General features: G+C 36.8%; 1 non-coding gene across 1 annotated transcript; it reads left to right on the top strand.

Moving 5' to 3' along the window:
• The first annotated feature begins 8,504 nt into the window (after positions 1-8,504).
• On the top strand, positions 8,505-8,613 carry LOC112752677 (small nucleolar RNA R71). The gene has a single exon (XR_003177103.1). It is a non-coding gene; the product is annotated as a small nucleolar RNA R71 (small nucleolar RNA).
• The last annotated feature ends 1,909 nt before the right edge of the window (positions 8,614-10,522 follow it).

Raw genomic sequence — 10,522 nt, 5'->3', positions numbered from 1 at the left:
TGTTTAATGATTTGTAGCCCACCAGATTTGTTTCTTATTTTCCTTCCTTTTGGGCTACTACAATGATGAGTTTTGGCCTGTAACAACAAATAATCAGCCTCATATAATCATAAACAATCAACATTAATTATATACTTTGTCCAATAAAATAATATTTGTCATCATCAATTAAAGTAGTTAATTTCTTAACTTAACAAGGATCTTGTTGATGAGCATGATAGAAGTGTAATATTGATATGTGTATATATGTATATGAGGTGATTGATGAATTGAATAATGTATTGGAGATTGAGGTATGAAATGGTGATTATGATATGATACTTGTTAAATTGAGAATTTGGATAAATATGGTAGAATTGGTGGGTTGATGATTGAAAAAGGTTTGGAAATGATTGATGATTGGAATGGTTGAGTTTTGGGTTGATTTGGTATGGATTGGTAAGAGCATATTTTGAAAATGGGGATTTATGAGTTTTGGTAAAAATGGAATTTTGATGAACTTCAACGGATCATATCTTGAGTTATTGTTTTCGGAATTTGATGATTTTTATATCAATTGAAACATAATTTCACAAGCTTTAAAATGGTAAAATTGGTGGAAATCTGAATTTTGTAGAAGGAGATATGATCATTGGAAGTTTGGGCCAAAAATCTGAATTCTGCAACTTCTGCAGAATTTGTGATTTTTGGTTTGTGTGCACATGCATAGGCTTGTGCGTACTGATGAGTCCATATTTTTCGATGTATTTTGGCTTGATTTGAATGGATTCTAGCACATGAACTCACACTTAATCACCAAAATAGCATGCTTTTGTCTTTGATCCCTAATTTGATTCTAAATGTGAAAACATGCGTTTTAATGCTTAGATTAGTGATTTTAATTCCACTTTTACGTCATTCGATGCCGTGATATGATTTGTGTGTGATTTCAAGCCTTAGAGGCAAGAATGGATGGCCAAAAGTGGAAGAAAGCATGTACTAGGGAGAAAACATGAAGAAAACAAGGAAAAGCACACACAACGAAGTGTGCGTGCGCACAGCCCTGCGTGCGTACACACAAGCAAGAATTTCCATGTGTGCGTGCGCACAAGCACCTGTGCGTACGCACATGTCAACTTTCAGTCGAGTGTGCGGACGCACACGTCTATGCGTCCGCACAGGTCCCTGCACGTGATTGCATTAATGAAACATGTGCTGTGCAAATTTTGGGGCTCTTGGCCCATTTTGGAAGGCTGAAATGCTGAAATGAAGGGCTATATAAAGGGGATATCAACACATTTGAAGACATTAGGACTTGACATTTACTTTCCATAGTTTCATAGTAGTAGGAGTAGGAGTAGGAGTAGAGTAGAATTGCTCTCTTAGGGTTTAATTTCCATCTTCATGTAGCATTTTATAGCAAGCTTAATTTTGGATTTTGCTCATCTTATTGTAAGTACTCTCAATTTCCTCTTTAATAGCGCATTTAGTTTCCTTTGCCTTGGTTCAAGTTACTTTGTTTATAATTGCAATTTTGATTTTCTTGAAGTTTTGATTGATGAAATTAATGTTTCATGCTTTCTTTATGCTTGTTTGCTTGTTTATGTTTGGTTTTGTTGATAGTTGGTTATAGTTTGTTATTTTTCCTTGCAATTTTTCATGTTTTACTTTTATGCACACAAGGTGTTTGTGAAAATGCCAACTTTAGAATTTGAGTATATTTTCCCACCTTGCCTTGTGGTTTGAGTTCCCAGGATACTAGAGTCATAATGTCCGACATTTAGTGGTAATTCTTGGGTAGTTAGTTGACTCTTGTTTCCATTGACGCTAGCTTTTTATCAACTAGTTTGGTAAGTTAGCTAGGATTTATGGATTAAGGTCAATTATGCTTGCTTGACTTACTCCTCGATGGTTGGGGTTGACTAGGCGAGATTGACTCATCATAATTATCATAGTTGTGGTTATGGCAATGATAGGATTCTTAGACTCTCATTCCCAAGTCAAGGCTCTTATATTGCATTTATAGCATTTTCACTAGTTTTGATCTCATTTTCCTTTAATTGCATTACTTTCAATTTTTATCATTGCTTAGTTCTTTTATTGCTTGGTTCTTTTAATATTTTGTTCTTTGATTGCACAAAACTCCTTTTTGCCTCCACAACCGAAAGAGAAACATTTCCAATTGCATCCTAGGGAGAACGACTTGAGATTGAAGTACTCTTGATATCGGTTACTTTGTATTGAATTTATTATTTGATTGATGTTCAATTGTTGGGTTTGGACTATACTTGCAACGGACAAATTCTACCTTTAGTGTGAAAATCCAAACCCATGCATTTGGTCATCGTCAAATTTGGCGCCGTTGCCGGGGAATGCAATTGAATGCTATCTTTTGGTTGCTGTAAATATGTTGATAGTGCAAATATCTTACATTTTGGTTATTTGGTTATTTTTGTTAATATTTAGGTGTTTTCTTTTCTTATTTATTTATGTCTTTTGCTTTTATTTCCTACTTTCTCTATGAGCTATCACCCTTGTTGCTCAGAGCTTGGTTGTCAATGTTTTGTAGGGTATGATGAATTCAAATTGGGATTGCTTCATGGAGTGGGGAATCAATTTAGGGAGGTACCAATTGTGTATGAGCAACACTCATGGCAAACACCTCCCTCATTCTATAACGAGCCAAACTCTCCCCTATATGAATATCAACCCCAAAGATATGAAGGATACCCCACACACAACCCTCAACCACCAAACCTTTAAGTACAACACCATACACCTCCATGGAACCAAAATGTCTATACACCTTGCTACCAACCATATGAACCATCGCCTCCTTATACACCACCTCAATATCCCCACCCACAAGACACACTGGTGCACGAAATCGTGATCGTTCCTTCCCCGGCAACGGCGCCAAAAACTTGGTACGCACAATTGTAATCTCAACTCTTTATCACAACTTCGCACAACTAACCAGCAAGTGCACTGGGTCGTCCAAGTAATAAACCTTACGTGAGTAAAGGTCGATCCCACGGAGATTGTCGGCCTGGCAAGCTATGGTCACTTTGTAAATCTCAGTCAGGCGGATTCAGATAGTTATGGAGATTTGATAATTAAAACATAATTGAAATATAAACTAGGATAGAGGTACTTATGTAATTCTTTGGTGAGAATTTCATATAAGCGTATAGAGATCCCTTTCGTTCCTCCTGAACCTCTGCTTTCATGCTGTCTTCATCCAATCATTCCTACTCCTTTCCATGGCAAGCTTTATGTAGGGCATCACCGTTGTCAATGGCTACATCCCATCCTCTCTGTGAAAATGGTTCAATGCGCTGTCACTGCATGGCTAATCATCTGTCGGTTCTCGATCATACTGGAATAGGATTTACTATCCTTTTGCGTCTGTCACTACGCCCAGCACTCGCGAGTTTGAAGCTCGTCACAGCTATCCCTTCCCAGATCCTACTCGGAATACCACAGATAAGGTTTAGACTTTCCGGATCTCAAGAATGGCCGTCCATGGATTCTAACTTATACCACGATAATTCTAATATCTCGGACTCGGTCCTCTGTATTAGATATCTAAGAGATACTCATTCTAGCTTGTTTGCATGTAGAACGGAAGTGTTTGTCAGTCACGCGTTCATGGGTGAGAATGATGATGAGCGTCACATAATCATCACATTCATCATGTTCTTGGGTGCGAATGGATATCTTAGAGAAGGAATAAGCTTGAATTGAATAGAAAAACAGTAGTACTTTGTATTAATTCATGAGGAACAGCAGAGCTCCACACCTTAATCTATGGTGTGTAGAAACTCTACCGTTGAAAATACATAAGAACAAGGTCCAGGCATGGCCGAATGGCCAGCTTCCATGATCTAAGAACTAAACGTCCAGAGATGTAAATACAATAGTAAAAAGTCCTATATATACTAAACTAGTTGCTAGGGTTTACAGAAATGAGTAAATGATGCAGAAATCCACTTCTGGGGCCCACTTGGTGTGTGTTTGGGCTGAGCATTGAGCTTTACACATGTAGAGGTCTTTATTGGAGTTGAACGCCAGTTTAACTCTACTTTGCAACCTGTTTCTGGCATTTAACTCCAGAATGCAGCATGGAACTGGCGTTCAACGCCAGTTTGCGTCATCTAAACTCGGGCAAAGTGTGGACTATTATATATTGCTGGAAAGCCCTGGATGTCTACTTTCTAACGCAATTGAGAGCGCACCATTTGGTGTTCTGTAGCTCGAGAAATGCCACTTTGAGTGCAGGAAGGTCAGAATCCAACAGCATATGCAGTCCTTCTTCAACCTCTGAATCTGATTTTTGCTCAAGTCCCTCAATTTTAGCCAGAAAATACCTGAAATCACAGAAAAACACACAAACTCATAGTAAAGTCCAGAAATGTGATTTTTATTTAAAAACTAATAAAAATATACTAAAAACTAACTAAATTATACTGAAAACTATGTAAAAACAATGCCAAAAAGTGTATAAATTATCCGCTCATCATAACACCAAACTTAAATTGTTGCTTGTCCCCAAGCAACTAAAAATCAAATAGAATAAAAAGAAGAGAATATACTATAAATTCCAAAATATCAATGAAACTTAGCTCCAATCAGATGAGCGGGACTTGTAGCTTTTTGCCTCTTGAATAGTTTTGGCATCTCACTTTATCCATTGAAGTTCAGAATGATTGGCATATATAGGAACTCAGAATTCAGATAGTGTTATTGATTCTCCTAGTTCAGTATGTTGATTCTTGAACACAACTACTTTATGAGTCTTGGCCGTGGCCCTAAGCACTTTGTTTTCCAGTATTACCACCGGATACATAAATGCCACAGACACATAACTGGGTGAACCTTTTCAGATTGTGACTCAACTTTGCTAAAGTCCCCAATTAGAGGTGTCCAGGGTTCTTAAGCACACTCTGTTTCTGCTTTGGACCTTGACTTTAACCGCTCAGTCTCAAGTTTTCACTTGACACCTTCACGCCACAAGCACATGGTTAGGGACAGCTTGGTTTAGCTGCTTAGGCCAGGATTTTATTCCTTTAGGCCCTCCTATCCACTGATGCTCAAAGTCTTGGATCCTTTTTATTACCCTTGCCTTTTGGTTTTAAGGGCTATTGGCTTTTTGCTCTTGCCTTTTGGTTTAAAGAGCTTTTGGCTTTTTCTGCTTGCTTTTTCATTTTCTTTTTTTTTTCGCTATTTTTTTATTTTTCTTTTTTTCGCAAGCTTTTGTATTCACTGCTTTTTCTTGCTTCAAGAATCATTTTTCTGATTTTTCAGATTATCAAATAGCATGTCTCCTTTTTCCTTATTCTTCAAGAGCCAACATATTTAACATTCATAAACATCAACTTCAAAAGACATATGCACTGTTCAAGCATTCATTCAGAAAACAAAAAGTATTGTCACCACATCAAAATAATTAAACTAGTTTCAAGGATGAATTTGAAACCATGTACTTCTTGTTCTTTTGTTTTTAGAACAGTTCTCATTTAAGAGAGGTGATGGATTCATATTCATAACTTTAAGGCATAGACACTTAGACACTAGTGATCATATAGTAAAGACACAAACATAAATAAAACATAAAGCTCAAAAATCGAAAAATAGTAAAATAAATAGACAAGGAGAATAAGGAATGAGTCCACTTTAGTGAGAGTGGCGTCTTCCTCTTATTGAAGAACCAATGGTGCTCTTGAGCTCCTCTATGTCTCTTCCTTGTCTTTCTTGCTCCTCCCTCATAGCTCTTTGATCTTCTCTAATTTCATGGAGGATGATGGAGTGCTCTTGATGTTCCACCCTTAGTTGTCCCATGTTGGAACTTAATTCTCCTAGGGAAGTGTTGATTTGTTCCCAATAGTTTTGTGGAGGGAAGTGCATCCCTTGAGGCATCTCAGGGATTTCATAGTGAGGAATTTCCTCATGCTCTTGTTGAGGTCCATGATCTCTTGTTTGCTCCATCCTTTTCTTAGTGATGGGCTTGTCCTCTTCAATGAGGATGTCTCTGGCCTTAGGTGCCCTAGATGGTTATGGAAAAACGAAAAGCAATGCTTTTACCACACCAAACTTAGAAGGTTTGCTCATCCTCGAGCAAAAGAAGAAAGAAGTGAGTAGAAGAAGAAGAAAATTGAGGAGATGGAAGTGTATGAATGGTTCGGTCAAGGGGGTTTAGGTGGTTATAATGTGTGAAAAGGAAGGAGTGATGGTTTGAATTTAAGTGGGTGGGTGTAGGTGGGTTGTATGATGGTTTTGGAGGAGTAATGGAGGTGATTAGTGGAGGTTAATTGAGGAAGAATGTTATGAAAAGGTGTGAAGATGAGAGAAGAAGTGGTAGGGATCCTGTGGGGTCCACAGATCCAGTGGGGCCAAGGACTTAACATCCCTGCTCCAATTAGGCATGTAAAACGCCCTTGCTGTGCAATCCTGGCGTTTAACGCCAAACTGCTGCCTGTTTCTGGCGTTAAACGCCTAAATGTAGCTTGTTTCTGGCGTTTAACGCCAGGCAGATGCTTGTTTCTGGCGTTAAATGCCAGCTTGGTGCCTGTTTCTGGCGTTAAACGCCAGACAGATGCTTGTTTCTGGCATTTAAATGCCAGACTGTTCTCCTCTAGGGTGTGCTGTTTTTCATTCTATTTTTCATTCTATTTTTTATTTTTCAGTAGTTTTTGTGACTTCACATAATCATCAACCTAAAGAACACATAAAATAATAACAGAAAATAAATAAATATAATTAGATAACATTGGGTTGCCTCCCAACAAGCGCTTCTTTAATGTCAATAGCTTGACAGTGAGCTCTCATGGAACCTCACAGACGTTCAAAGCATTGTTGGAACCTCCCAACACCAAACATAGAGTTTGAATGTGGGGGTTCAACACCAAACTTAGAGTTTGGTTGTGGCCTCCCAACACCAAACTTAGAGTTTGACTTTAGGGGCTTTGGTTGACTCTGCAGTGAGAGAAGCTTTTCATGCTTCCTCTCCATGGTTACAGAAGGAGATCTTTGAGTTTTAAACACAAGGTTGTCCTCATTCAGTTGAAGGATCAATTCTCCTCTGTCCACATTAATCACAGCTCTTACTGTGGCTAGGAAGGGTCCTCCAAGGATGATGGATTCATCCTCATCCTTCCAAGTGTCTAGGATTATAAAATCAGCAGGGATGTAAAGGCCTTTAACCTTTACTAGCACGTCCTCTACTTGTCCATAAGCCTATTTTCTTGAATTGTCTGCCATCTCTAATGAGATTCTGGTAGCTTGCACCTCAAAGATTCCCAGTTTTTCCATTACAGAGAGTGGCATGAGGTTTATCCCTGACCCAAGATCACATAGAGCCTTCTCAAAGGTCATGGTGCCTTTGGTACAAGGTATTAAGAAATTTCCAGGATCCTGTTTCTTCTGAGGCAATGTCAGTTGATCCAGATCACTCAGTTCATTGATGAGCAAGGGAGGTTCATCTTTCCAAGTCTCATTATCAAATAATTTGGCATTCAGCTTCATGATTTTACCAAGGTACTTGGCAACTTGCTCTTCAGTGACATCTTCATTCTCTTCAGAAGAAGAATACTCATCAGAGCTCATGGATGGCATAAGGAAGTTCAAAGGAATCTCTAAGGTCTCTAGATGAGCCTCAGATTCCTTTGGTTCCTCAGAGAGAAACTCCTTGTTGATCACTGGACGTCCCAGGAGGTCTTCCTCACTGGGATTCACGTCCTCTCCCTCCCTTGTAGGTTCAGCCATGATGGTTAAATCAATGGCCTAGCACTATCTTTTTGGATTCTCTTTTGTATTGCTTGGGAGAGTACTAGGAGGAGTTTCAGTGATTCTTTTACTCAGCTGGCCCACTTGTGCCTCCAAATTCCTAATGGAGGACCGTGTTTCATTCATGAAACTTACAGTGGCCTTAGATAGATCAGAGACTATATTTGCTAAGCTAGATGGATTCTGCTCAGAACTCTCTGTCTGTTGCTGAGTGGATGATGGAAAAGGCTTGCTATTGCTAAACATGTTTCTTCCACCATTATTAAAGCCTTGTTGAGGCTTTTGTTGATCCTTCCATGAGAAATTTGGATGATTTCTCCATGAGGGATTATAGGTGTTTCTATAGGGTTCACTCATGTAATTCACCTCTGCTATTGCAGGGTTCTCAGGATCATAAGCTTCTTCTTCAGAAGATGCCTCTTTAGTACTATTGGATGATTCCTTCAATCCATTCAGACTCTGAGATATCATATTGACTTGCTGAGTCAATATTTTATTCTGAGCCAATATGGCTTTCAGAGTATTAATTTCAAGAACTCCCTTCCTCATAGGCGTCCCATTATTCACAGGATTCCTTTCAGAAGTGTACATGAACTGGTTATTTGCAACCATGTCAATGAGTTCTTGAGCTTCTGCAGGCGTTTTTTTTAGGTGAATGGATCCACCTGCAGAATGGTCCAGTGACATCTTTGATAGCTCAGACAGACCATCATAGAATATATCTAGGATGGTCCATTCTGAAAGCATGTCAGAATGACACTTTTTGGTCAGTTCCTTGTATCTCTTCCAAGCTTCATAGAGGGATTCACCTTCTTTCTGTCTGAAAGTTTGAACATCCACTCTAACCTTGCTAAGCTTTTGAGGAGGAAAGAACTTGGCTAAGAAAGCCGTGACCAGCTTATCCCAAGAGTTCATGCTATCTTTGGGTTGAGAGTCCAACCATACTCTAGCTCTATCTCTTATAGCAAACGGGAAAAGCATAAGCCTGTAGACCTCGGGATCAACCCTATTGGTCTTAACAGTATCACAGATCTGCAAGAATTCAGTTAAGAACTGAAAAGGATCTTCGGATGGAAGTCCATAAAACTTGCAGTTCTGTTGCATCAGAGAAACTAATTGAGGTTTAAGCTCAAAATTGTTTGCTCCAATGGTAGGGATTGAGATGCTTCTTCCATGTAAATTGGAATTTGGTGCAATAAAGTCACCAAGCATCTTCCTTGCATTGTTATTATTTTCGGCCATGTCTCCTTCTTTTTCGAAAATTTTTGTCAGATTTTCTCCAGAGAGTTGTGCTTTAGCTTCCCTTAGCTTCCTCTTCAGAGTCCTTTCAGGTTCAGGATCAGCCTCAACAAGAATGTTCTTATCCTTGTTCCTGCTCATATGACAAAGAAGGAAATAATAAAGAAAATATGGAATCCTTTATGTCACAGTATAGAGATTCCTTTATGTGAGTAGAAGAAAAGAAATTCGAACACCAAGAGGAAGAGAGGGTTCGAATTTTTAGATGAAGAGAAGTGTTAGTAAATAAATAAAATAATTAGAAAGAGATGAGGGGGAGAGAATTTCGAAAATTAAATAAAAAGAAAAGAAAAATATTTTTGTTTTTAATTAAAATTAGAATTAAAATTTGAAAATTAAAAAGAAAAATGAAATGAAATTAAATTTAAAACAATTAATTAATTAAAAAGGAATTTTTGAAAAAGAGGAAGGGATTTTCGAAAATTAGAGATAGAGAGTTAGTTAGGTAGTTTTGAAAAAGATATGATTGAAACAAAAAGATAGGATTGGTTTGAAAAAGATTTGAAAATTAAATTTTGAAAAGATAGGAAGTTAGAAAAGAAGTTAGAAAAGATTTTGAAATTGATTTTGAAAAAGATATGATTGAAATTTATTTTGAAAAAGATTTGAAAAAGAAATTTAAAAAGATTTGATTTTGAAAATTTAAAGTTGATTACTTGACTAACAAGAAACTAAAAGATATGATTTTAAAATTTAAAGATTGAACTTTTCTTAATAGGCAAGTAACAACTTAACATTTTTGAATCAATCACATTAATTGTTAGCATTAATTTCGAAAATAAGAAATAAAAATAAGAAAAAGATCTTTGAAAATCAATTTGAAATTTTCAAAAATTATGAAAGAGAAATGAAAAAGATTTTATTTTTGAAAAAGATTTGAAAAAGATAGGATTTTTAAATTGAAAATTTGATTTGACTCATAAGAAACAACTAGATTTTTAAAAATTTTTTTGAAAAATTCAACCCAATTTTTGAATTTTATGAGTGAAAAAGGGAAAGATATTTTTTTATTTTTAAATTTTTAATGAAGAAAGAGAAAAACATAAAAAAGACTCAATGCATGAAAATTTTGGATCAAAACACATGATGCATGCAAGAACACTATGAATGTCAAGATGAACACCAAGAACACTTTGAAGATCAAGATGAACACCAAGAACTTATTTTTGAAAAAATTTCAAGAAAAGAAAACATGCAAGACACCAAACTTAAAACTTTTTATTCTTTAGACATTAATAATTCAAGAATGCATATGAAAAACAAGAAAAGACACAAGACAAGAAAATATGAAGATCAAACAAGAAGACTTGTCAAGAACAACTTGAAGATCATGAAGAATGCAATGCATGAATTTTTTGAAAAAATGCACAAATTTTAAAAACATGCAATTGACACCAAACTTAAAAACTGACACTAGACTCAAACAAGAAACACAAAATTTTTTGTTTTTTTTATGAAT

Source organism: Arachis hypogaea, chromosome 15 (genome assembly GCF_003086295.3).
Source record: "Arachis hypogaea cultivar Tifrunner chromosome 15, arahy.Tifrunner.gnm2.J5K5, whole genome shotgun sequence".
Classification (NCBI taxonomy): domain Eukaryota; kingdom Viridiplantae; phylum Streptophyta; class Magnoliopsida; order Fabales; family Fabaceae; genus Arachis; species Arachis hypogaea.
The sequence above is the reverse complement of the archived record's forward strand: the minus strand, read 5'-3'. Positions and strand labels throughout refer to the sequence as shown.